Source organism: Canis aureus, chromosome 22 (genome assembly GCF_053574225.1).
Source record: "Canis aureus isolate CA01 chromosome 22, VMU_Caureus_v.1.0, whole genome shotgun sequence".
Lineage (NCBI taxonomy): Eukaryota > Metazoa > Chordata > Mammalia > Carnivora > Canidae > Canis > Canis aureus.
Genome location: NC_135632.1, coordinates 41,181,619 through 41,208,798, shown reverse-complemented (window position 1 = coordinate 41,208,798; position 27,180 = coordinate 41,181,619). Strand labels below are relative to the sequence as shown.

Here is a 27,180-nt window from a genome sequence, read left to right as displayed (position 1 = left end):
TACCCTGCTTCTGTGTGTGTGTGTGTGTGTAGGAACTTTATTTAGCTCATCTCTATTTGATGAGAGAAAGCTCTTCCTTACAGAAAAATAAATGTGAGCTAATAAACAGAGAAGAAAAGCAAAGCATCATTTTGCAATCCCCTATATAATTACTGATTCATTTTTAGCCTTTATTGGTTTACGTACTTCCCATGAAAACAATGTCCCCTTGTGACACATGGATAGTATCCTTCCAACCCCATCTCTGAAAGAAGTGTGACAAGTATAGGCTCCATTTCATAGACCAGGAGACAGAGACCCAGGGATGCACTGCTGGTAAGAAGGTTAAAATCCAGATCTTCGACTCCCCATGCGGCATCCTTTCTTCTAGATGACACTGTTTCCCTGAGCTCTGGAGGCCAGAAATTTGAAATGAAGGCATTGGCAGGGCTATGCTCCCTCTGAAACCTGTAGAGAGAATCCTTCTTTGCCTCTTCCAGCTGCTGATGGGGACTGGTAGTCCTTGGTGTTTCCTGGCTTGTAGATGCTTCACTGCAGCATCTGCCTCCCTTGTTCTATGGCCTGTTATTCTTGGCTGCTCAGCCCAATCAGTGAAAGGCTGTTGAGGAACACACATTCACACTGTGTCAACGTATCATCCCAGAGATTATTTACTAATCACTAAGGGGAAATGTGCTTTTACAATGGAGAAATCTGGTTATCCCTAACCTAAATAGGCATCATTAGCCTAAACGCAGCACCCCTTACAGTGCGACAGCCTGACATTATGTGTCTCCTAAAAAGATGCAATATGATGGATGCAGCATTACCTGGGGATGTCAGAAATATTTAAGTTGGAGCCAATCAAGCATTTGGATGTAATTTGAATCTGAAAGAAATCCATGGAAGTAGAAGTCAAGTGGCCCATAAAGAAACCAGTTACGTTAATCCAGAATTTGAGACATTCTACATGACAATTGGCCTAGTTTCTTAAAAATATCAATGCCACTGAAGAAAAAGAAGAGGATTAATTAGATTAAAATAGAGTAACCAGGGCAGCCTGGGTGGCTCAATGGTTTAGCTCTGCCTTCAGCCTAGGGCGTGATCCTGGAGACCCGGGATTGAGTCCCACGTCTGGCTCCCTGCATGGAGCCTGCTTCTCCCTCTTCCTGTGTCTCTGCCTCTCTCTTTCTCTCTCTCTGTTTCTCACGAATAAGTAAATAAAACCTTAAAAAAGAAAATAAAATAGAGTAACCAGACATAGTCAATGTAATGCATGAAATTTGATTCTGGTTTTATTTTGTTTTGTTTTTAAAAAAAGATATAAAAGACATTTGGGGGACAATGGGAGATTTAAATTGGAATTTAATGTTGAACTATATATATTTATATTTTGAATACAATATTGGAGATTAATGTTAATCATCTTAGGAGTTTTAAGGGCATTGTGTTTATGTAACAAAATATCCTTATTCTGAGGAAATGCTTGCTGAAATAAGGAGTAAAGTATAATGATGTCTGCAATTTATTTTCTTTTTTTTTAAGATTTTATTTACTCATGAGAGACAGAGAGAGAGAGAGAGAGAGGCGGAGACACAGGCAGAGGGAGAAGTAGGCTCCATGCAGAAGCTTGATGCAGGACTCGATCTCGGGACTCCAGAAACCACAGTCTGGGCCGAAGGCAGGTGCTAAACCACTGAGCCACCCAGGGATCCCCTGCAATTTACTTTCAACAAACATATAACATATACACACAGAGATAAAGCAACTACAGTAAATGTAGACAGTTTTCCAATCTGAGTGGTGAGTATAGGTGTATTCACAGTTCTATTCTTTAAACTTTTGTATATCTTTGAATTTTTTAATAATAAAAATTGGAATATGCAGTTGTAAAAATCAAGCATCAATCCCGCATTTTTAGTAGGAACTTAATTTCAGAGGCACCAGAGAGCCCCAGAGGCAGAAGGAAAGCTTAATTCCTCAAAGAATGCTAGCTAACAGATGCAGAAGAAAGAGAGCATTGTTTCACCAACACTATTAAAATGGTTGATTAAAACAAGCATTATTCATTGTTGCTACCATCCTCAGATGAACAATTGATAGGGAACTGAACATCTGTAAAGTGCCAAAGGATCATCACAGAATGATATATTCCGACCATGAGCACCTTCACTCGACAGGCAACCTTAGGATCATTCAGGAAGGTATAGGAAGACAGCTCTGTCCAGTCATGAGACCTTGAATGTATCTACACAGGCAAAGGCTTGAGCAGCAGCTAATCTGGTCTTGGCAGAACGTCCTGTGATCTCAGAACACAGGATGAGAGGCTGGTAGGGAGCTGCCATGAGGCCACCTTCCACTAGCCTCCCTCTCTCCCCTGGGAGGCCTTTTTGGAAACCATTTCTCCTGGCCTCCCAGGTTCTGCTGAGGAATGGGGCCTTCTGTCCCATCCTTGCTGCCACCTGCCTCCAAACACTGATACAGAATGTATCCCTGCTCAGCTTGGAGTTTGCGTTTAACTGGTCCACCAGCAGGTCCTGTGATTCCACACAGTCACTGCCCCTGTGGCTTCAGAGTCGTCCCCATTGGTATGTGGCCAAGGATCATGGCAAGCTGGTACCTTCAGCATATTTCCTTTCACTGCCTAAGTGAAGTAAGTAATTCTGTCTAAATTTCAATGGGCTTGTACCTTTACTGATCAAATCAGTCAGGCCTTAGCCTAGGCTTAGACTTACCTAGTTTGTGAGAGCTTGGCAGAAGCGTCACCCAGACATTAAGGTCTCCCAAAGCAATCTGAAGCACGTGGCATCACCTATGGCATACTCTAGGCACAATGTTCAACTTCAACATGCCACTGTCATCCCAAAGGGGACTGTGCTAGGTTAAAGAAGCTTAGGTACCTAACTAGATGCTGTGTCAGAGCCTTGATTTGAAGCTGGTTTGGATAAACCAGCTGTAAAGGGTATTTTCTTTGTCAACTGGAGAAATTTGGATATGATTTGAGTATTAGATAAAATAAAAATTATTTAAGTATATGAATAGAAACAAGTGACCTACAAAACTATGCTCTCATTTTGGTTAAAAATTGTGTCTAGGAAAAGGTCTCAAAGAGAGTATGGGCCATTTGTTGCCACAATAATGCACAAAATAGGGACGCCTGGGTGGTTCGATTGATTAAGCATCTGCCTTTGGCTCAGGTCGTGATCCTGGGTTCCTGAGATCAAGCCTCACATCGAGCTCCCCACCGAGCAAGAAGCCTCCTTCTCCCTCCCCTCTACCCTTCCCCCCTACTGATCCTACTGATGTTCACTGTCTCTCTCATGCTGTCTCTCTCAAGTAAATAAATAAAATCTTTTTTTAAAATGTGCAAAATAACCTGAAAATTTCAGTGGTGTGCAATAATAGGTATTTATTCCTCACTCTCTCATTTGCAAGTAATCTGGAATTATCTGGGTTGGCTTTGGTGGGACTTCAGGCTGAGGCCAGGTCTATGCCATGTGTTTCTCCTCCTCCTTAGACCAACACCTACCTGAGGCATGTCCTTCTCTTAGTGAATGGCAAGAGTGTAAATTAGAAAACCCTACCACATGAACACACTTCAAGCCATTGATTGCATCATTTCTGCTAACATCCCATTGGCCAAAGCAAGGCCTGAAATCAAGGGCCAGGGTAGTTTAGCCAGCTGTTTATAAGGCCATGACGAAGTGTAGACATTTAATACTACTACAGGGCAGTGGAGAATTGGAACCAAGAATTTAATCCCCCACAAAGGGTATGCTCTGGACTGAAGTTACATCAGTAATCTATAAATGGTAGAAATGCAATGTTTTAATTTTTCACATTTATGTGTTGGCATTTTTCTAATTTTCCATAATAAATGTATATTATATATTGAAATGATGAAAAAACTAATTTAAAAGTTAATAAGTACACAAAACAATTACTCTGATTCCTTATCCTTATCCCTCTAATCCCATTCCATATAAACTGGGATGATGTCATTCTCTTAAATGTGCTCATTTTCTTGGAGGCTGCTCTGCTGGAGGCTTATGAGAAGTAAAATAAGGAGCAGTAGGGGAAAGATACTTTTCTTTCCCCAAGACACTTGACAAAAGGCTCTGTCCATACTAGGAGGGGAAATGGGAAGTAGAGATGCCATGTCCCTGGTATCCTATACCTGGAGGCTTGTCTCAGGACCTCCAGAAAGTAGGCTTCTGGATTGGGGGCCTTCATATGTGTCTCCCATATGTCAACACTTTGACCTGACTTTTTTTGAATCTACCTCACAGGATTCCGCCCTTGGAAACCACTCCCCATTGCCTAGGACTCAGCAGAGCAGTGAGCACAGAGTTGGCCTGGGGCCATCTTTCTAACCTGGACACACCTCTTGAGTAGGGGGTGGCATGGGGGATGCTGTGCTCTTGCTGCATTGGGACCCTCCTTCCTCAACATACCTTACACTCCTGACTGTTCCTGCTGTTCTCCTGCCTGTGACCCTTCTTTTCTCTCTCTACTACCTATCTTGCCACAATAGTCTCCTCCTTCCCCTAGACTCTCCCCTATCACTTGTGTTGGTCCCCAGAGGGCTTCATTCATGCCTCTGTCCCAGCAGCCATGGCCTGACATCTTAGAGTTGCTGGTGTATGTGTCTCCCCCTCAAGATTCAAACCATACCTGCCGATCTTCTAGTCATGTAGGGCCATGTCTACAGTAGATGTGTAATCATTTGCTGAGTGGGCAGATAGCAACATGTTGCACATGGCTTGTGAGTGAACATGATGTCTCATGTCCCAGTGATCAGCCCCTTCTAGCTAGCTAGTCATTCTCAGAAATAGTCAGTGCCTCTCCAGGCCCAAGATGAAGGCTTGGTTGCCCCAATGACCCTAAAAGGTGTCCCCCATAGGAGACAGTCATCTCCACACCCAACCCCCTAGTAGGACCCATAACCTTCTTATAGAAGTTGAGTCTGCTAAGAGTAACTTGTTCCCAAGAAATGCAATAATAACAAACATAAATCTCCATTGATACATCCCTCCCTCTTCCATGAAGATGTTCAGATCAACAAGCATTTATGAAGCACCCACTGAATGCCAGACAGATGAAATCATGCAGCTCTTGCCTCAAAGAAGCATGCAGTGGTGGGGCAGAGGGAGGTGGGGAGAGAGCAAGTGGATACAGACAAGGAAAATGTCAATAAAGTTGAGGCCATCTGAGGATGGCTTCCTAGCTCATCCAAGATTGAGCAGGAGGAATGGGTCTGGGTCAGGGTGTGGGAACTAATCAGGCAAAGGAGACACGAAGGTGCTTCCAGCAAGGAGATAGTTGGAGCACAGGCAAATGCCGAGACACCTGAGGGTGGAGGGGAGCAGCCGTGCTACCTTTTAAAAAAAATTTTTTTTAAGATTTTATTTATTCATGAGAGAGAGAGAGAGAGAGAGAAAGAGAGAGAGGCAGAGACACAGGCAGAGGAAGAAGCAGGCTACATGCGGGGAGTCCGACATGGGACTCGATCCCAGGTCTCCAGGATCAGACCCTGGGCCAAAGGCGGTGCTAAACCACTGAGTCACCTGGGCTGCCCACTGTCTACCACTAATAATAAATAAGATGCCCAAGACAGCAGAGAGGGGCATTCCTGATGCATTATTACCAAGGCACCACTCGTCTGCAGAAGGGGAATGTCCTGAATGCCGTCAGGGTATGTGACCTGCTCCACCCTTTCTCCTGCCCCTGCCCAGTGCTCAGGACAGGGGAAGTAGACGACACTACTTTCTCAGATTTAAAAATAAAGAAAGAATTTATTATGAAAGAAATACATGCTTACTGTATGACATTTTGGAAATGCAAAAGAAGTATAAAGAAAAAAGTCCAAGGCACCTACTGTCCCCTGTGAGGGCTAAATGGGGCTAATATTTACTAAGTTCTCACTGAAAGCCAGGCACACAGCATTTCACAGAGCTTGCAAGAACCCTGAGAGGAAGGTACTAGTGTTATCTCCGCTTAACAGATGAGGAAACTGAGGCTCAAAAGCTACTGTATATGGGCCACTCATGAGTAAGTGAGGGAGCCCATGTTCGAACACAGGCAGCCCAGGTTCTAGGACTGAGCCACAGGTAACCTTCAGCTGTATGGCTGCTGCACCCCAAAGGATGTGCTGAGGAGCCCCCAAGGCACAGCAGGAAACTCACAAAGGTGCTACTGGGTGTTTTAAATATCAGATGGAAACATAGCAACCTCCATCCAACAGCATACAAACTACTACTGTTCAATTGTTTGGACCCAACTACTTAATAAACCAAACTGTCAGGTTTTAATTCAGGGCAGGGAGCAGTATCCAGAGGCTCCATAAAAGAATCCCTGGGGCATAAATGTTCCATGAATCAAGAAAGTTTGAGAATCCCCAGCTAAGTGCATTCTATAGAAGCATAAACAATTTTCTTTTTCATCTTACAAAAATGGACTCATAAAGTGCATCTGACTTTATAACCTGCTTTTTCCTTTCACCATCTTGAGAATATGTTTTTGTATAATTAAATGATTTCCCTTTGCTTTGTTAGATATGTAATTTTTTTTCAAATCTCTCCCTTTTTTATAAATAATGCTCTGTGAACATCTTTGTGAATAAGGACACCACATTGCTTGGCTGAAAGTTGTGTCTATGTTTAAGACTTTCAATATGTGGCCAAATTGCTTTCCAAAAGGTCTCCTTTAACTGCATTTCAACCAATAGTATGTCAAAATAGCAGATTTACTGTATATTATCGCTTAAAGACCACTTGTCAGTCTTTAGAAAGATTTAGAAATCTTTCTCATTATTGTTTTAATGTATTTTTGCAGGTGGCTATTGAGTTTGGAAAATGTTTCATTTGTTTATCAGCCACTTGTGGTTCTTTTGTGAATTGTCTATTCACGTTCTTTGCTCATTTTTCACTTGGAACGCTCAGCTATTTCTTATTGATTTGCAAGAGGCTCCATCCAATTTTAATGAAAAGTTTAAATCCCCGACGCAGCTGTCAGAAATGCTGATGGCTGCAGTTCTCTGCAGATCTAATTGTTTTAATAAGTTCCACTAATGACTCAGAGGCTAATGAAGGTGTAGATCTGATTGATGGAGCTTAGAAAAGAGATGTAATTAGAAGTTTCCTCTCCCAGTCAAAAGAGCCAACTATATTTATCAGTTCGACTTCCTACTTTTCTCCTATTTTGAAAAATGCATTTAAATATATCCCACTGGTCTTGGCAGGGTGGCAGGGAGGACATGAGAACCTCGCCTGGTTGTTATATAACCCTCCAATTAAGTTAGGGTCTTATCTCCTCTTTTAGGTTTCATATTCTGTCTTCAAAGTGGAAGCTTCAAATCTCTTTGGTTCATTTCTGCCTCTGCAGCCTCCAGAACCGGGAGCCAGGTTGTCACCTAGCAACCAGGGCTCTGCTTATAGAAACATGAGCCTCAGCCTGGCCCAGAGAGGAAAATCACCAGTTGGAATAAAAAGTTTTAGCTTTTAACTAGAGACCAGCCAGAGGCGCAGCACCTACTGAGATATCATAGCCAAAAGTCCTCCCAGGGGAACCCCAGGTTTTCAGGACTCTGATGCAGAGTCGGGGCGAGGAATGTTTTCAGGTACAACCTCTGGACGCTTTGCTTCCCAACCTGTTGGATGACAAGAAGGTGAGTGCTTTCCATGTGAACTCAGAAAGGAAGTTCTAACTCGCTTACTTCTCACCCCCTGAGCTTCTGAGATAGGTAACTCCATCTCTTGGGGTCCCTGATGCTTACCAGTGGTCAATATTGGGAAGCCACAGGGTTCAATTCTGCACTCAAGAATTTGGGCATGAGGGATACTCCAGGAGAGGGGGTCAGTTTTATCACTTGGGTCTGAGAATGTGTAAAAACCTCTCAAGGGGCTCCACTATGAAGTTAAGGGTTAAATTAACACCTCCAGAGTGTTCTGCATCCATTGTCCATCACTAGAAGGAGATGTGTGGGAGCACCTAGGTGGCTCAGGAGGTTATGCATCTGACTTCAGCTCGGATCATGGTTCCGGGGTCCTGGGATCAAGCCCCATATTGGGCTCCCTGATCGGTGGAGAGTCTGCTTCTCCCTCTCCTCTTACCCCTAACCCCACTAGTGCTCTTGCTCTCTCTCTCTCTCTCTCTTTCTCTCAAATGAATAAATAATTTTTTTTTTTAAAAAAAGGAGATATGTGGCCAGAAATGGGGAAAAGCTAGATTCACTGAGTTTCTGAGGGAAACAGAAATTTCTGACCTCCAGTGTTATAATCCTACTGGCTGACTGCCCCTATTTAATAGCTATAGTACCTTGAAATGATCCACCCCCCCAAACACACACACACACACACACACACACACACACACACACACGTACCCACCCATCATGTGGATTCCCATTCCTTCTTATTTTCCCTTCTCTTTTTCCATGGGACTTGCTCTGGCCAAAGGAATATTACTCAGCAATACTGGACAGGAGTAGGGACTTTAAATGTTCTTTGATAGTTTGGCTTGCTATTCTACCCTCTGTTATGAAAAGACAAGCCCCAGGCAGTCACTGGTCCAAGAAAAATGCAGAGACATGTATTGCACACCTGAACTTACCTGTAGCCTGAAATAGACCCAACACAGCCAACTCTCAGAACAATGAACAAGAAAAATAAAAGGTTTATGGTCATAAGTCACTGGGCTTTGAGGGCTATTTGTTAAGTAGCTGTACTGCAGCAATACCCAACTATCACACCATTCATTGCTCCTTATCACTATTTCCTTCTAGATTTCCTGTTCCCTGTATTTTCCAAAGTTGAGTTGGTCAGCTTTTCTTTCAATTCTGTGAGCTTTATCGTATCCTTCTAATAAAGTCTTCTCTTTGCTAAAATTAGTTGGGATTGATTTCTGTGGCTTATAACTCAGAACCCTGACTGGTAGAGCTCATCTACCAATATCTTACCAAACCACCAACTCCTTCGTCTGAATTCAGAAGCTTTCTCATATGATCTGAGAAGTCTATTCCAGTCTTCCTTCCCCCCCCCCCCCGCTTTTTTTTTCAGCCTCTGTGGCATCCAACTGAAACAGTATGTGCCCTGGACAATGTCTGGGGAGACTTTGCATACATTTGCTTTGCCTGGAACATCCACTTCCGATCTCCAGATGCTGAAGTCCTGTGCCACTTTCAAGGCTCCATTCAAACACAGTCTGCTCTATAAAGACTTCCCTCATTCTCCTGGGAGGCTCTCTCCCCTCTGCCAGTACTAGAAGCAATTGTCCCTGGTCCAGATGGAGCTTACCTTCCTTGGCAGGGCTGCTATAGTTTATTCCCCACTAGAGGGAGACTCACTGAGGCCATCTCTCAGGAGAAGCAGAGAGAGTCCAGGTTCTCTTCTTTCACACTCATTTCTGCTAGTCACTTTCCAGTCCTGACACTTGGGGTCACAGCCTTGTATCAGCTATTTTTGAACGCTTGGTGCCAAGCTCAGGGCTGAGCAAAGGTGTACTTTAAAGTATCATTGGTTATTTGAATGCAGGCATGAGCAAATATCCGTCTTTTCTAGAATCTCAAGCCAGAACATAGTAGAAATCTATTTTTGGCCAATGACGTGCTTCCTTTGATCCCAAATGGGACATGATTATCATCTTATTTACCTTATCCAAAGATGACGTTGGATCTGGGATCAGGCATGCCAAACACTATGGGAAAAATCCAAATGAAGCATCCAAAACTTAAAATTCACTTGGCCTGCTGCACTTGATGGGACCATCATAGATTCAGTACACATAACCCATGAAATAAGGTCCAGTGTGGGGAAGCAAGAAGCCAAAATTTACACAGACGGTTGAGATTTGGAAGCCAGATCTCCAGATTGTTAGTCCTCTATTTCTTACAAGGAGTAGCAGACCGGAAAAGGTCCAAGCTGGGTTTTTCCATTTTCCATGGGTCTTCCTACACAGCCTATTGATGGGGAGGGCATCACCATCCCTGTACCAACCCCCACAGACACAAAGGCTGCTCTTCTGTGCCCAGGAGGATTCTTAAAATAATAATGCTGCTGCCTCTGTGGGCTGGAGCCAGCTGTCTTGGTACACTCAGTTCCTGAATTATAATTTCCTGCTCTTTTACTTATGGCGATAATTAGTGTCACAGTAACTGGTCAGTCATGCCTACTTCTGTCCTTGTAGTCAAGGCTTGATTAGGCAGAAGAGAGATCCAGGATGGAAGAAATCAGATGAATATCATATGATGGGGCAGGCAGAACTTTGGAACCAAAAAGATCTGAGTTCAAATCCTGACTCTGCCACTTGATGCCCCTGTGGCCTCCATTTTCTCATTTATAAGTGGGAGTAATAATGACACCCATCTCAGGGGAGCTGATGTGAGGTAAATATTGTGTCTGACACAATCAGGTGGTTAGTGAGTATCCTAGTCTATAGGGGAAGGAAGAAGGCTGTCTTAGACTGGGCTACTCCAGAAGCAGACCCGAGTCATGCTTTTTTGGGAGGTGATCCTAGAAAACATCAGTATGAGAGCAGGGCATGTGTCAAAAAAAGGGATGGTAGTGATACTGAGTGCTTTAACATGTAGGTTACTTTATGAACATTTGAAGTTCAGCCCCACCCAGGATCTCTGGGACACAGGATAGAACAAACTTCTGAGTTTTCTGTCCTGCACAAGGTGAGGAGGTTGGAGTATTTATTCACCCCAACTCCCATCCATCATTGATTGAGAGCTATTGGAAGGGGGGGCAAGACTTAACCCGACAGCACAGCTTGTTCCTGGTGCTTGCTCAGTGGGCTTAAGTAACCAAAGAGGCATCAAGTTACAGCTGCTGGAAATTGGAAATCATGGGGTCCACATGCAAGAGAATGGTCAAGTTGAGCCCCCCATAGGGTCTGCTACAAGGACCCAAAACTCATCAAGAGGAAGCCACATTTGTCATATCGGGTCTGAGCTTGGACTAGAATTAGGATGTCTAACCTAAAAGTCAGGAGCTGGTATAGGTAGCCTGTGGAGGTGGGAAGTGAGTCAGAAATGATGTTAGGAGTCCTGGACATTTGCCATCAACTGTCCTGGAAGCCCAAGCCCCACATTCCTGGATGTTGGTTATACTGTGAAGCAGGTCAGATTTCTCTCTGTGTGACCTGGAGCAACTTGGAATTGCATTGAGAACCTTTCTCACTCTTTTCAAATCATAAGGGTCCCTGTTTCCCATACATACCCTCCTCCACTCCCACCCTAGAGCTAAAGCTAAAGATCTGGTCCTGAGTGCTGGATAAGGGTGTGTGTGTGTGCGTGTGTGTGTGTGTGTGTGTGTGTGTGTAAGAAAGGCTGAATTCTGTGTGAATCCTCCCAAGGCACAGCCTCCCTTAATGGTCAGTGGAGAGAAGTATTTGGAGATGCCTTATGCTTTGTAATCCAAATGTCAGAAATTCCCACTGGGTTTGGGTTTGAATGGATTATTTGAGTTCCCTGAATCCTTTTCTAATACAATTATAAAAAGGTACAAGGCTTTGTGATTTCCAATGTAAGCATAATGAAATGAGAAAGAAATATCAAAATGCCTCGCCAACTTCACAAAAAAATCACATAAAAAAGAACTTTTAGTAGCCAATTTCCATTAGAGCTTCCTTTGGAGTTCATAAATATATATACTGATAACAATTATCATGATTATCAATTATAATCATCACTATTAATATTTTAGCAAGTACCATTTCTTGAGAGCCTCCTATCTGCTGCTCATCTAGATTTACATATCTTATTGCATTGAAGCATCACAAGAATTATATATGAGGAAATAAAGGCTAATTGATTTGCTCAAGGTTGCACAGCAGGTAGGTGGTAGGGCTGGGATTCAGCACCAGATTGTTGTTTTCAAAGCTGCTCTTTAAATTCAGCACACCACATACCAGGTGACGTATTTGAAACTGATTTCTTTTTGGTGGTAAAATGTTATTCTTGTGTGCATTGAGATTATTCTTGACTTCTTCATCATAATCAGAATTTGCAGACCCCCACAGCTACATGGAATCCATGGTGTTGACTCAGCTTCCAGTTTGGTGATAGCTCCATGCTAACCATCGTGGCTGCAAATTTATAGACCAGATCTAGCCTCCAGATTTTCTTAGACTGGCCCCCATGGTGCTGCAAAGTAATTTGAAGTTACACTTAAAACTTGGGAGATTTGATGTTAAAATCAGGATTTCCAGCGCTTTGGAAAAATCAAAAGATCTATAATACTGATGGCAGCTCCCTCTTGAGTTCACCACAGTCCTTACCTGTCCCTATCATTAGTGCCAGGTGATGGAGCCACATATTATCACATTTTGCACTGTTTGGGGGGTTTTTTAGAGTAAATCAGATTTTTCTAATTCCTTTACCCTGCCAATCTTTTCCTCACTTTTTCTGGCCTCTTTAGGTATTTGCATTTTTGATACTTGAAAATCAACTCCCCACCCCAATACAGTTCTTTAGAGACACAGGAAAAACATCCTGGGTTTTATCCTGTCCTGTCTTCTATGCTCTTGTCCTGCTGAATGGCACAAAGACACCAACCTTCAAGCAAGCCTTTTTATTTTTTTTTTTAAGATTTATTTGTTTATTGTTGGGGGGGGTGGTGTGGGGAAGGGGCAGAGGGAGAGAAAATCTAAGCAGACTCCACACTGAGTGTGGAGCCCTAAGGTTATCTCATGACCTGAGCCAAAGCCAAGAGTTGAACGTTTAACAGACTGAACCACCCAGGTGCCCCCAAACAAGGCTATTTAAATTGTGGATCTAACACTTGTTATTGCCTCCGCTTCTTCATTTGGAAAATGACTCCAGGTGACTTCATCTGGATAGTTACCCAAAAGCCAAGTCAGATGAACAGGTCTCCCAAAACACTGAGACCTAGTCCACCAAACAAGCAATTCAGTATATAATTTGATCCTTTGAAGTATTCTGTTTTCATTGATCAGTTCATCTTGACTCCATACAGGATTTTATGAAATATTGAACTATTATCTCCCCCAGCTCTCTGCTGCTGTAGCTGGAGACTGAGGTGCCAAGACAGAGTGGTGGGGGAGGTTGACAGGAAGAGAGGGGACAAAAGAGAGGCAAGCTGGTGGTGGAGGGGGGGTGGGCATAAGGAGAATACATTGATGAGATCGTGTCCTTTTTTTTTTTAAGATTTTATTTGTTTATTCATGAGAGACAGAGAGAGAGAGGCAGAAACATAGGAAGAGGGAGAAGCAGGCTCCCTATGGGGAGCCTGATGTGGGTCTTGATCCCCAGGACCCCAAGGTTATCACCTGAGCCAAAGGCAGAAGTTCAACCACTGAACCACCCAGGCATCCCAAGACTGTGTTTTTTATTATAAAGATTCATAAATACATTATCCTTATGAATAAGAAAACATGAGTGAAGGATGCGCTCATAAAACTCTCCTTATTAAAGAATATATTACACTTTTTCTCTCCCTCCACTTCCCCTCTCTCCACCCTTAGGACCCAGCAGCAGCAGAGGAAATGAGAGCAAGGACACAGTGAATGCTCTGTGTAAATGTTGTTATAAGTACAAAATGAAAACTGGTCAATTAAAACTAAATAATTAGACTAAACAAGTAAATCAGCAAAGTTACTGTTCAGTCAATTGGGAAATATACTCATACTTTCCTTGTAGGTATTTTGGGAAGATTAAATGAGCTAATGATTCTGTTGCCTGTAGCATAACACTCTTTAAAACAGAGGCTATTGCATTGATTCAGACGGTGCCACCAGCCAGTCTGTTACCCAGATCTATCACCTGAGTCAACTTTGACCCCTGCCTCCTGCCCACTCTCAAGTCCAGTCAAAACCAAGATTCCAACTGCATGGTGACTAACAGAGCCCCAAGTGTGTAAAGGAAGAAATTAAGACTGTCTTGAGATTAAGCCAGGAATTAGCTCATGATGGAGTGAACAGAAGTGTAGAGGCCCCAGAAAAATCTCAGGCCCACAAAAGAATCAGCCCTTTGAGGAAGAACAGATCCCTCCATGAAGGTTGATGAACCACAAAAGCCCAAACAAGGAGGGGCAGAGGCTGCACATTGGCAGGGCCTGCACACCCTCTGCCCAGGCCAGCCTGGGGCCATGAGAAGCTCATATTCTTGTCTCATGTTCACCAAGCCACCATGGGATAACTTGGCTTCCTGAGGAGTGATTCCCCCAGGGACAGAACGTGCTGGCCCTGCTGATGTGAACCTTCAGTCTGCTTTAAATTAGCAAATTTTCTTTCTGGTTTGTTCTCATCTTGGGTCCCTCACTGGCAATGTTTATTCAAGCATCAATAACTTCTGGACTTCAAAGATTGAATTTCAGCGCTTACGCCGCTGAGGACCAGACCCCGGGGCGGGTAGTGATTCATTCTCCAAGGTCAGTGTCCCCTGGGGGGGGTCACTCTGCATGGCCAGTGCCCAGTCCCCACTGTGGGAGTGGGCTCTTCCCATGGGCAAAGCCTCAACCACCCCAACCAGACACCAGTCTTGGAGCAGAAGGGAGGATACAGCACCGCTGCCAGAGTCAGGTTTGAAGTTCCTCGCAAGGCAGCAGCAAATTTTGTTCTTGAGCAGGACTTATGGCCTTCCCTAATACTGCTAGAGAGGAAGGGGGAAAATTCCTCCCCATATTAGCCTGAAAATCTAATTGAGGCAAATTCTGTTGCCTAGACAATAGCATATTAAATTGTTCAGTAAAAGCAAGAATTTATAAAAAATTGTCTCTGATCTATAGAACTAGGAAACGTAATAAATCTCCCAGGATTTTTAGCCACGCTTAGGATATATCATGCTCAGAAATTGCATTAGCATGTAGATGAGATGGGCAGAGGGCTGCAGGCTCCTGAAGCAAGAGAACAGTGATCCAGAGCAGTCTGGCCTCTTGTGGTAATGAGTGTGTCTCCAGAGCGCATCCAAGAGAAGGAAGGGGCTGAAGGGAGAGTGTACTGATGACCTACTTTGTGCAGGTACAGCCCTGGTAAACTTAACTATGTATTATCTTTTTGAGCCATCACCATGTGCCTGTACCATAGAGTAGATCGTTTGCTGTCTTGCTGTTTTTAAAATCTCCTTTACATTAAGTTTCTTAGGTGGCAAACAAGAGAGAAGCTTAAATAAAAAGCAGTCATCAGTGGATAAATCCTGCTGGATCCCACAGAGAAAAAAGGAAAAGCTAACCTGGTTGGAAAAAGGGCAGAAGCTGTGGACACCGTAGCAGATTTGCTCACTGCCTCTACATTGTACCAACATTACCATGACTCAGCAACCTAAGATCTAGGCCCTTCAGTTCAAGGACAGAGAATAAGGTGGATGGAGCAAGACTGAGTTCTCTCCTGTAACTCTCAGGATTGGCCAAGGGGGTGGGGACATGCAGTGTAGACAAAAGTAGTGAGGACTCATCCATAATTCTGGAGGTAGTGGTGGCAAGTCTCCAGGGACCCAGCAGAATGTGTTGAAATATGTGCAAAATCAGCATCCCTGCCTTCCTAGGCTTCTTCCTGGTCTATGTCTTCCAGGGGCCTGCATTTTCATCAGGGCACTCTTTTAGGGGCATCAGAATAAGCAGCCTCTGAAATTTAGCAAGGCATGATTATTTGACCCCCAATGGCCTCAGAGCATCAGCAGCAAGTGTCTCTGTCCTGTTGTCACTCAGCTTTCAGGTGGTGGTCCAGCTTGTCTGGAGCTTATCCCTTTCTGGAGGCATTTACTAAAGTCTGTAGATGATCTCCAACTTCTGAAATACTCTGATATTTTGCTGGTCAGCCCCCAAGTGCTTAACCACTGGCCACATGGTCCGGCCCCAAGTTGACAAAGAGAGGTAGGACTGTGTTGGACCCTATATGTAAAAGACCTGCCTATCTCCTGCTGGGATCAGGGAGTCCTCACTTCTTCCCACCCCATTTCAATTCAGCTGCTTCCACATGGGAAACTCTGTTACTTTGCAGCCCATTCCCAAAAACTGTATCAAAAAGAATGAGAGAGGTTAATTTGTATGGATTCAGAACAACGCTAAATACTTTGCATGCATTATCTCACTTAATTCTCACAACAACCTGGTAAGAATTAACACATGAGAAAATCCAAGTACAGAGAGATGTCACAACCAGCCCAAAAGTCATGACTAGCAAATGGCAAAGCAGAATTTGGACCCAGACACCTGAGCCCAGATCTAAGTGCTTAATCTCTATGCTACTGCTTCTGGTTGTAAGCAACAGAAAAGAAAGAAAAACAAGCAAAGCTATAGTTATTGGCTATGATTATTCCATTCATCTATTGTTGCATAAGTAGCCATTCTAAATAGAGTAGCTTACACTAACAGTAATGATTTACCTTTCTTACAAATCTGCAAAGTTGGGTTCAGCAGGGATTGTTTATCTCTCCTCTTCATGGAATCAACTGGGACAGCTGGACTGAGGCACAAAGATGTACTTCCCAAGTGGTTCAGTTATATTGCAGATAAGATGGTGCCAGTTGTTGGTTTCTCTCCACATGAGCTTTTCTGTGGGCAGCTTGGGCTTCCCCTTCAACATGGGGGCTTGGGAAATGTCAAAGAATTTGGGGGGCCATATTTTAAATCTACCACATTTGCTTAAGCAGAGGGGGATATTTATTGGAAGTAGTCATGGTAGCCCATGGATTCCAGAAGAAGAGCAGGAACCAACAAAAAAAATCCAGATACTTCAGCACTGAGAGTGATTTCCTTAGATATCTCTAGAACTGTGCCATCAAAGTGACTCAGCCCAGCTGTCTTCCAGACTCTGTGCTTCTCATTGCAAAATCCCAAACTCCTCAAAAAAGTCGTCAGAGTATCACACTGGGGACAGGTGCCGACCCTGGATTCATCAACTATGGCCAAAGGCCTAAGCCTACACTTCAGACATTCTTTCCAAAGGAGGGAAACATTTAATGCCCTATTTTACAGGTGAGTAAACTGAAACTCAGTGAGTATAAGTCATTTGCCCGAAGTCACATAACTGGTAAGTTGTGAAGCAGAGTTTATGCTCAGGGTCTTTCTGCCTCCTATAAAGAAGCTTGGAGTGAATAAAATTCAAAGCTGGGCAACCCTTGAATTTGCCAAGTTCCTTAGTGAAAGTGGTTGTGGTCAGCCAAGCCATGTTAAATAATACTTCCCTCTATAATGTAAACCCATTCCACCTTTATTAAAGAATCAGAGTATTCTCTCTGTGTATGATAAGTACTTCACCCTCAGAGCTTCTGATCCAGCAGGTCTAGGGTGGGGCCCAAGAATTTACCTTTTAACCAGTTCCCAGGTGCTATTGTTGCTGGTCCAAGGACTACACTTTGAGAACCACTAGACTGAAAGAACAGACCACTAGATTAGAGGATTTATCTTTCTCAGAGCTTCTGAGATACATGGGTGGGTCAAGGATGACTGTTTAGCAAATATTTACACTCCCCACCACACTTCCATGGGAGGAATAAACTGCCCTGATCCACTGATGTTGGGCTAGGTTATGTGACTTTTTTTGGCTTAATGGTTGATGTGTACTTCCCTGCCCTTAAACTTTGTATTTGACCATGTTATGGGCTTTGGTCAATGGGATGTTGGCAGATATGACATGAATGGAGTGAAATGTGCTTGTATGGTTGGGCTTACCTGTGCTGCTTTCATGGGAAGGGCCCCCAAAGGTAATTCAGTAGTTCCAGAAAAATGAAAAATTAATGGAGCACATTTGTACCCAGCAGTGAGCTGTAGTGAAGTACTGCTGAGCCCTGCTGAGCTTAAATTGGATGGCCCCAGATGACTGGCAGACATAAGAGAAAAAAATAAATACCTATTGTTAGAGCTCACTCACATATGGATAGTTTGTTATAAAGCATTATGGTGGCAAGAGGTAACTGATACAGTGACCGATGTTGGACCTTCCCAGTTCTTTAAACTTGACCCTCTGTATAAATGCCTATTTCATGACCTGGATGAAATCTTGAATTTGTTTTTGTTAGATTTCAGTATTTCAATCTACATGAATTCATTTTCAAAAAAAATTTTAATGAGTTTAATTAACTCATTAAAAATTATTTAAGAATTACATTTAAAAATAATGAGAAAGGTTTGAGCTGAGCCATTTTCTTTGCTGGCCATACAGAGCAATCAAAGCCAACTGGCTTAAAGTTTGCACTTGATTCTGAACTTTGAAAGAAGCTGGGAACAATGAAAGCCAACATTGAAATGACAGTGCATCTGGGAAAAGCCAGAATTTATTGCTGGGATAATAAATTAGAAATTTCTGGAAGGAAAATCTATCTAGAATGACAAAAAGGGACCCCAAGTCCCAAGTACTTTAAAGACCAGAGCTTGTGGGAAAGCTTGGGTGATTTACTGGCTTCTCTGCCAGTTCCCATTTCATTTTACAGAGATCACTGTAGTAGATAAAATTCTATAGAAATAAATCTGCCTTTGCCAAAAGAAATAGGAATACAAACTGTTATTTACATTTGCCCTTTAAAACACCTCCCGAAGGCTGAATTCTAGTCACTGGCTTTCATTAGAATCCAAATGGGAAAAAAAAAAAAAAAAAAGAATCCAAATGGGTTCCACTCAGACTTGTGCTTCTTGTTATAAAGCACATAAAGCTAAAATGTAGGGCTTTCTTCCAGGGAAAATAAACATCCTCTGGATCACATTGTATTCTAACAAGCAGTTATAAAGTTTTTTAAATGTCAGTTGTAGCAATACAGAGCTAGCCAATTACATTCCAGCAAACAGAAGAAATAGAAAAACAGATCACAGTCAGAGAACACTTATGGATTACCTGCTCTGTGCCAGGAATGGTGCTCAATGTTGCATTTACAAAGTATTTTACTAATAGCAATAACCAATAATAGTTTCTATGGATCAGGCTCTGCAATGTCCCAATGACTGATCCACTTCTCTATTTTCTTGCTCAACAAGTTTTAGAAAGGTATTCCTTCATCTTTGAATGTACTAAATTAGTCCACACCCAACAATACAGAAATTGTGTGTGTGTGTGTGTGTGTGTGTGTGTGTGTGTATAAACTTTATAGACAATTTTAGTGCCAGGGAAGAGATAGTCTTGGACAGATCATCCCTTACCAGGCTTTTACTCTACTCAAAATTATATGTCATAGAGATATTTAATTATCAAAAAAATTAATATTTCTTTAATTGAGACAATACTAGTTAGAATTTATTGACTGTTTAATGTGTACCATGCACTATGTACATCTCATGTTATCCTCATATAACCCTAATTATTATGTTAATTCCCAACTCCCCTACAAATTTCCCAATTTCTTCAGATCAGGAAATTAAGGCTTGGAAAAGTGATCACCTTTCAGGACTTTCTACGGTAAGTCAGAGGGCTGGAACTAGAACTCAGATCTACTGCATTCCAAGGTCCCTGCTCTCCATAAACTGCCCCAGTTTTAGCTTAATGGATTTTTTAAAATACACAAACTGTCCAGGACAAGCAGAAGAGATCATTTGACAGCATGTTAGAAGTGAGAAAGCAAATGGTTGTGTGGCAACTGACTGAGAGTGCTCTCAAAAAGCCGGCCTTCCGCCAGCAGCAGAGCAAATGCAGGCTGGGCCGATCCTCAGCGTCAAGGCCAGGAATGCCTGCCACTGATTACTCTGAGAGTGTGGAGAAAGGGAGGGCTACATGTGTCAGGTTTAATCCAATCCATAGTGAAATGAAATAGAGAGGGAGGCCAGGCAAAAGTTGGTTGAAACAGGCATTTAATCGGACACACTCTCCAGCAAGGTTGGGCGGCCTGCAGGGGAGGGAGAGAGCGGGGCAGTCGCAGGCTAGGGGAGCTGTGTGCAGGGGAGGGCAAGAGGACTTTTTAAGGGTTGTGTGTCTGTACGGGGTGATAGGTATTAGGCATATTACTGGTGAAATTGGTATGGGGCATTAACTGCCTTAATAACCCCTTATATGGGGTCTGGGTAAAGCACGGTTCAGGTTTCCTGCATAGGTCCAGTCTCCCCCTGATGACCGTCTGCTGGTGATGGAAGAGTTCTGAGGTGGGGGCAACAAGGTGGAGGAGGTGGTGGGGGCCAATCCCCCTTGATCCCGCCAGCCCAACAACATGGCCCAAAGTCTGCTTAAGAATCAGTTAAAGGCCACCTCTCCTTTCCCCCTCCACGCATGCAGCCAATGCCTACCTTGCCTCTCTCATGGAAAACCATCATTCTGTTACCTGAGGAAGGCAAGGCTGAGTTTCTGGACTGGGGATATCAGGCATGGTTCAGAATGTGAGTGCCATATCACAATCAGGGGATTTCAATAAACACATATACTTGACATCTGAGCCATTGCCCACTCCTTAACTTTCTTCCCAAACTAGCTCCAAGAATGGGCAGCCAGGTCTATCCACTCCAGATAGAAGACTCTGTCAGCCTTCTCTGGGAACTATGACCAGCCTAAGTAGGCAGACTTGAAGACCTGATACCAGTAATGCCCACAAGGATACAACCCAGCCAGACCATCCTGGGGTGAAGCTCACCCTCTCCAAGAACAGTCCACCCACAGCCTTCGAGCTCCCAGTCAGCTCCTTGCTTTCCCACTCTTTTTTTTTTTTTTAATTTATGATAGACATAGAATGAGAGAGAGAGAGAGAGGCAGAGACACAGGCAGAGGGAGAAGCAGGCTCCAGGCAGGGAGCCCGATGTGGGACTCCATCCCGGGACTCCAGGATCGCGCCCTGGGCCAAAGGCAGGCGCCAAACCGCTGAGCCACCCAGGGATCCTGCTTTCCCACTCTTAAACATGAACCAGCAAGCAGGGATCAAGAGACATTTGAAAAAAAAAACTTTAAATAAATAATTTTAAAAATTTTATGCTGCAAAAAAGTAACAACAAAATCCATCATTAAAAAAAAACATATTACATCTTCAAAACAAGAACAGGGTACTAAAAGGAAAGAAAAAAAGTTCAGAGAACAAAGCCCTTAGAAGTTAAAAGCATGACAATAAAAATGAAAAATCAATAGAAGTTCTGAAAAAAACAAAAAGATAAGGAAACTTTCCAGAAAGAAGATGAAAAAATCAAAGAGAAAAAAATGGAAAGAAAATATTAAATGAATGAATGAAAAATACAAGATGCACAGCATCCCTATACCAGGAAGGCCAGAAAGAGAGAACAGAGAAATCAGAAAAGAAGAAACAATCTACAAAATAATCCAAGACAATTGCCCAGAACTGAAGAACATAGATCTCCAGATTGAAAGGTTGCATTATATTGAAACTTTAAGTACTGGAGGCATGTCATCATGAAATTTTGAAATACTGAGGACTATCCTACAACCTTCCAAAAGAAAATACAGGTCATATACAAAGAACCATAATCAGAATAGCTTCAGACTAATCAAGAGCAATTTAATAAATATTCTAAAGGAAAATTATTTTTGATCTAGATTTCTATGCCCAGCCAAAATATCAGCCAAGTGTCAGGGTGGAACAAAGACATTTTCAGACATACAAAGTCTCAAAAGACTTCAAAAAAGTTCCATTCAGTCTAAGGAAGCATATGGAGGATGTGCTCCAATAAAATGAGGGAATAAACCAAGAAAGAAAGGCTCTAACCCAGAGAGAGATAAAAGTGATTGTGGTTAAAAGAAAATTTCAGAACAATAGGTGTGCTGGAGACAAAATACTAGTAAAGACTGAAACAGAATGTGCCAAGAGAGAGAGTTCTTCAAGAAGACAAACAGAAAGAAAATCTAGTGAATCTACCCGTTTTGAGAGAAGAATTGGACAACTGGGGAAAAGTTGGGGGCTGAACGAGTGAGAAGTAGTTAGGCAACTAAGCAAACAATGAAGCAAACAGTTTAAAGAGGAGAGAATGTTGTCCAGGAAAAAGAAGTAATCATAGACTAGATGCCACGGCTCAGCTGTGAAAACTATTTGCATAGCCATGATGGAGACCAAATGTTGAAAGAACCCAAATTATAATTGGACCATATTGGTAGGATGGGAGCCATACGGGCTCCGTATGTGTGGTGGCAACAAAGGAGCAAAAGAGAATTAAACCTCTATCTCCTCGTATAAGGAGACCCCCAATTTCACACAAACCAAGGAGCAAGATAAAAGCCCATTCTTCAGAGAATTGGATGTAAATACCAAAGTATTGGCTGAAAGAGTTGAAAGTGTTTTGTTTTGTTTTTTTTTTTTCTTTCCTGAGGAAGGTGAGAAAAATGAGAGAAGGCTGATTTTCACAGCCAAACCTATTTTGCTCTTTAAATCATGAGCTTATATAACTCGAAGTAAAAATGAATAATTAAAAGAAACAATTAAACTTCATTCACTTAAATGTTTTTCACTGCAGTAAGTACTTAACAAATTAACCTCATTAAGTCAGATCTTAGGATTTGTACAGTCTTTTTTGTCTCTTTCCAAGGAAATCAATGCCCTACCAAGGAAGAGAGAGTGTAACAAGCAGTACACCCATTTCTATGTTCTCCCCTGGGTTGTAGGAGCCAGAGGCCTGGGAGGTACCCGTGCCAATGGGAAGCAGTTGCAGTATAAGCTTCACCCCTGAGCAATAGACTCTCAGTGAGTCTGAAGGGAGATTTAGAAGGGAGGGAACAGACTGTCCTTCATCTGGAATGGTGCATATCGAGACTCAGCAGGCCAAGTTCCTGAGTCAGGCTACATCTTCTGCTCCCGGCCACCTCACTCAAACCTGCAAGTTTTTGCAGAAGTTGACAGCAAGCAGTTTCCTGCAAATTCTAGGCATGCTAGTGGAAGCCTAGACTTTCTGCCTCCTTGTACCCCAACTGCAGGGGTGAACCTGGAGGTGGCTAACTTTGTTCCATTAACTCTTCCAGCAACTAATTCTGGAAAGCCCTAGTAGAGTCACAGCTTAGTGCCTAAGGGCTTCAAAGCAAAGCTGTGCTCTATTCCAGAAATAACTGCTTTCCTTTTGAGAAGCAGCTCCTCCGTTGCCAGTAGGACTGACGATAGGAGACCAGTGACCATGTGAGCTGAACTGCTCATTGTGACCTACGTGCTCTCTGATTGTCCAAGCCACAAGGGTGGCTCTAGTGTGCAGCAGCACACCATTACTGAGTAAAAGTGACAGACCTACTATTGGGCTTGGTCAGGTCCTGAAGGCACGAGAAAGCTGCTTCAGCAGGTGCTCAGGCTCAGATTCCCATAGTCCCTCTTCTCCCTCCAGCCTCACCTATGGCTTCACAGGGTGTCCTTTATGATCAGGTGATTGTAGAAGACAAATCTGGGGCCTACCTGATGGATGGATCTACACAGAGTGCTGCCCCAAGGAGGTGTAGACTGCTATAGCATCACACAGACAGAAATCTCCCTGTGGGCAGAATTTTAAGCAATACAGCGAGTCTCATCTACAGGAAAGAAAGAAGGATGGTTAGAGGTAGATCTCTATGGTGATTCACAGGAAGTACTAAGAGTTTGGCTCGATGATCAGAAATCCAAGAGGAACAAAAATGGAAGACTGGTAACAAAGAAGTCTGAGAAAGATTTGCAGATAGACCTCTTGGAATGGGTACAGAGTGTAAAGACATCTGTGTCCTATGTGAATGCTCATCACAGGGCACCCCTGGCAGAAGCAGCTTTCAATAATCTGGTTAACAAAAAGGGTTGTGGATGATGGCAGTCTCTTTTCTAGCCACACCCAATGAGCAAATCAAGTGGCTATGATATGAGGAATGGGGTTCATGCATGTCCTCAACAATATGGATTTCTCCTTACCGAGACTGAACTGCCCAAGCTTCCCATAGCAGAGACTACTGCCTATGTCCTGGATATAACACCATTCCCCAGAGGAACCAGCTGTGCACTTGCTGGGAGGTTGATTATACTGGATCTCTTCCATCATGGTGGAGGCAGCTATTTATATAGTCATGGGAATATTTGCCTGTCCTACCTGCAGCGTTTCAGTCAGCTCCACTATAGGCTTAAAAAGATTTCTTGTTGTCGTGTTATGCAAACATTTCGGGTTAATCCCATATGGTCTAGATCGCATGCCTGTCTATGGACAAATGACCCTTGCCCAGTGATGTAGAATATATTACCTAAAGACAAGTGATTCACTTTGGAACAAGATGAATCAGCCTGTCAGCATTATTTAGTAAAATAATTAGATTGATGGTTTGTACCTACTTCTGATAGCAGGGCAGATTTGAATGGTTAGTGCTGATCACATAGCTGAAGTGTGCTTACATGACCAGCCACTGTAAGATACCCCACTGTGAGTAGGCTTCCTGATACTGAAATGCTTCATATACCTGGAGACACGTGCATCCTATGTGACCCAGAAATTTGAGGACAAGAAGTCTGCCTGAGATCTCTGGCTTCCTTCCCCCCTGCCTTTGGCTTCCTTTTTATTCATATTTATTTTCTACTGCAGTTGTGATGTACAGATGTCTGTCTATTAGATGATCAAGTGGAGATGTAGAACAGGTATTTTTTTGTATGTGAATTTGAAGTTTTGAGGGGAATACCAGGGAGGAAATATACATATTTGGAAGTCATAAGCATACTGATGAATACTGATGTTATGTAACATGGGAGTAGGTGAAAATAGAGAAGAGGCCCAAAGACTGAGCCTGGGTCCCTCCAACATCCACCAGGAAGAGGTGAGATACCAACAAAAGAGGTGAAGAAGGAGTGGCCTATGAGATGGGAGAAGCTCCAGCAGTGTATGGTGGCCCAATGACAGTGAACTTAGTGTTCTAAGAAGGAGTGATCAACAATGTCAAATGATACTGAGAGCAAGATGTGATCTGAGAATTGATCATAGGATTTGGCAATGTGGAGATCATCGATAACCACAATAGGTGTGTTTCCAAAGAGTTGGATTAAGAAGAGAATGAGCAGTAAGGCAGAGAGGGGAGGGAACCTGGACAATTCTTTTGAGGAGTGTTTGAGGAAATGAGAGGTCATGAGAGGGATTTTTTTTTTAAATGGGAGAGATTACAATATGTTCTTATGAGGATGAAAGCAATCTTGTAAGGAAGATAATAGTCCAGTATCACTTGTCTCTTGTATACTCTAAGAGTAAGCGAGAAGGGGTGGTATCCAAGACCCAAGTTGAGAGGCTGGCCTTAACCGAGAGCATCAGCAGTTCATCCATGAGCACAGAAGGGAGGGAGGAGCATGTGGGGGCAGGTGTGGTGGGAGCCTGCAGATGGTCTTATCTGAAGGCTTCTATTTCCTCCGTGAAATAGGAAGCAACATCATCCGTTAAGAGGGTGGATTAGGGAGGAGATGTTGGAGATTTAACGAGACAGGAGAAAGTGTGAAATAGATTGGAAATGTAAAGGCCCACTTGATAATGGTTGGCAAGAGTTTAAAGTGACACCAGTCAACATGGTGTTGTGGGATTCTTTTTCTTCTCCTCTAAGTATGTAGAGCTACGTGGGCACAAACATGGAGCAGGTGAAGAGTCAGGTTTACCTGAGGTTGAGTAGCCAGGTGGGTATGTCAGAGAGATGAAAGATGAGTAAGGGAGAAGTGGATTCATGCTGGCATCACAAAGGCGGCCTTGAAATCTAAGCCAGGGCAGGAGACAAGTGAGGACACAAGAAAGGTGAGGAACAGAGCAAGGGGAAGAAAATCAATCCTTTGAGATTCCAATGGAATCAAAGAATTGTCAGAGTTGGAGACCTGTGGGAGGGAATGCCATGGAAAGATATGAGGTGGTGTTCAAAGCGTGTAGGGTTAAGATGGAGGCTCTGGAGGTGACAGAGCTACTAGTAATGACAAGGCTGAGGAATGCATGGCCATAGGGGTTGTGGCTGAAGTGTGGTTGAGAACAAGATCTTTACAGACAATGATGTTAAGGAAATGAAATGTCAGGGTGCTGGTGGCTTGTCTACAAAAATGCTAAGGCCACTGAGAATGCCTTCAGCAGTGGTGGACAACAGCGTGCCAGGGCAAGAGACAGGAGAATAGAGGGGCAGACTTGCTTCAAAGGAGCTAGAAGTCTAGGGAGGAAGGAGGAAGCAGTGATGAGGAGCCAGGGATGCCTGGCCGCTAACCCTAGATGTAGGTAGAATTTGAGTTTCAAAACGAAAACCAGCCACCGCTTAATGGGAATTCTAGAAAGCAGTGTCCTGAGAATGAGCAATGTCAATTGCTCAATATTCTCAATTCCAGTAACTGTTGTGGCCAAGTCATCTGAAGGATACCCATGGCACCAGATGGTGAAGACACACACATGCACACACCACCCTAAACCCTCCTGATGGTAGATCTTCAGCAGCACCTTTGCTCATTCATATCAATGTAGCACTGGAAGACAGGCAAAGGGCCCAGGAATCAGAAGACCCCATCACTTCATTGCCACCCCTCAACATGGCCACTGTGTGGCTGGCCAAGCCAGGGTCATTCACTTCACCCTATAGATTGGAAAAATAAGGCTCAGAGAGTAGAGTGACCTAACAGTCAGTGCTGACCCAGTAACAACCCTATGTCTTTTGCGTCTTCCCAACCCATACTCTTGCTACTCACCAGCTTCTCCCGTGTCCCAAAGATCAGATAAAGCTGGAGATATTTTTTAAAAAGACACGTTCTGGGGCCCCATACCTAGAGACAAGGCTTGGTAGAAATGAGGTATGACCCAGGAATCAGCATTTTAACAGCCACTCTAGGTGATGTTCATCATGATAGAAGTTGGGAAACATGGCAAGTCACCACACTGCCTTCTCTATTGATTTATTTTATGTAGCTGAGAAAGTTACTTCATTTCTTAGGACCTCAATTTCCCAGCCTGTGAATTGTACACTGTGACAATGGCCCATTGTTCCATGCTGGTTACCTAAAACCTCTTCATGGCAAAGTCTTTTTTAAAAAATATATTTTATTAATTTATTTGAGAGAGAGAACACAAGCGGAGGTAGGGAAAGAGGGAGAAGGAGAAGCAGACTCCCCACTGAGCAGAAAGCCCAATATGGGGCTCCATCCCAAGGCCCCAGGATAATGACCTGAGCTGAAGGCAGATGCTTAACCCATTGAGCCACCCATGTGCCCCCAGTGCAAAGTCTTCATTGAAGAGCTGGAGACCAATTTTCTAGCTAATGGTGGAGTGAAAAATTAACACCATCACACCAAAATTAACAGAACTAGGGCGTGGAGTGGGTCTTGTGGGGGAGCCATAGGTTTTGAGGAAATACCCATTCCATCTCCATCTATTACCAAGCTGGAATAAAGCCAAGTTGTTTAGTCCC

General features: G+C 43.2%; 2 long non-coding RNA genes across 5 annotated transcripts; one reads left to right on the top strand and one right to left on the bottom strand.

The window, feature by feature from the left end:
- LOC144294075 (uncharacterized) lies at positions 1-26,671 on the bottom strand. 4 transcript variants are annotated; one of them, XR_013361474.1, is made up of 5 exons: positions 26,540-26,671; positions 17,610-17,757; positions 17,245-17,308; positions 7,513-7,627; positions 1-598 (listed from the first exon to the last, which is right to left on the bottom strand). It is a non-coding gene; the product is annotated as an uncharacterized LOC144294075 (long non-coding RNA). The 4 variants fall into 4 exon arrangements; XR_013361475.1 differs by lacking the exon at positions 26,540-26,671 and adding an exon at positions 23,060-23,352; XR_013361471.1 differs by having other exon boundaries at positions 2-598; positions 26,465-26,667.
- On the top strand, positions 2,307-3,364 carry LOC144294076 (uncharacterized). Its single transcript, XR_013361476.1, has 2 exons — positions 2,307-2,632; positions 3,177-3,364. It is a non-coding gene; the product is annotated as an uncharacterized LOC144294076 (long non-coding RNA).
- Positions 26,672-27,180: the final 509 nt, after the last annotated feature.